Here is an 878-nt window from a genome sequence, read left to right as displayed (position 1 = left end):
TGGACTTGTTCTGGGTGGTCTGGCAGCCTGGGATTGTAGTTTGCTCCTTCTTGTCATTTTGCGTTTCAGAAAGAACTTTTTGTTTTGATTTCTGTGATAATCCTTGTGAAATTTTGATAGTATGTAGCTATGCTATTACCATCAAAGCTTCTCTAGGAAGAGTCTGTTTTTCAGGGATATCTTGGTTTCTGTTTGGCATCTTTAGGTGTAGGGCTTTAGTGAGATTATTATCTTAGAGCTTCCCACTATGTTACCCAGGGGATAACAGGTGCTTAAAAAAGATATGATATCCTAGCTACAGTAGTACAATTATCAATGATAATAATATGAATCAAAATTTAGGAATTGACATCTTTAGTATCTATTCGTTCTATACTTTAGCCCATAGGAGCAAGAATATAGTTATATAGCAAGACAAATTATAAATTAGGTGTTTGTATGCAAAATGTTTCCTCTGGTTAGAGTGGTTTACCCTGTGTTCCTCTTGCTAGGCCAATCGTCAGGTTCCAGGTGTTTCACTTCATATAGTTGATGGGCCAGGCACTTGGATTCCTTTGACCAAGCTAGTTGCTTGGAATTCTGAGCACCTCCACACCAGTCCCCATTTCTCCAGCTGAACTAGTTAACGTTCAAATAGCAACTTTTTTACAGTAATGAAATTTCAAAAAGTCTTAGTATATCTTATAAAGTCCTTACTGTTGTCCCTGCTTACATCTCTAGTCATACTGCTAACCATCTCATAAACATCATGTTACCCCTCTTTTATTTTGAAGAACAAATAATCAATTCAAGCCTTCTTTCCTTTCTTCCTGGGTACCTGCTGGATAATGAAGCCCCCTTCCCCAAGCTTTCAAAGCCCCACCCATGTGCCCAGTGTT

General features: G+C 38.4%; 1 protein-coding gene across 1 annotated transcript in view; it reads left to right on the top strand.

Annotated features, from left to right (window-relative positions):
- Positions 1 to 878, top strand: part of Ppme1 (protein phosphatase methylesterase 1) — a 124,792-nt gene that overhangs the window by 120,397 nt on the left and 3,517 nt on the right. The window lies entirely within an intron of this gene.

The sequence above is a fragment of the Octodon degus genome, unplaced genomic scaffold (assembly GCF_000260255.1).
Source record: "Octodon degus isolate 3935 unplaced genomic scaffold, OctDeg1.0 scaffold00146, whole genome shotgun sequence".
In the NCBI taxonomy this organism is placed as follows: domain Eukaryota; kingdom Metazoa; phylum Chordata; class Mammalia; order Rodentia; family Octodontidae; genus Octodon; species Octodon degus.
Note: the sequence above shows the minus strand (reverse complement) of the source record. Positions and strands in the feature narration are given on the sequence as shown.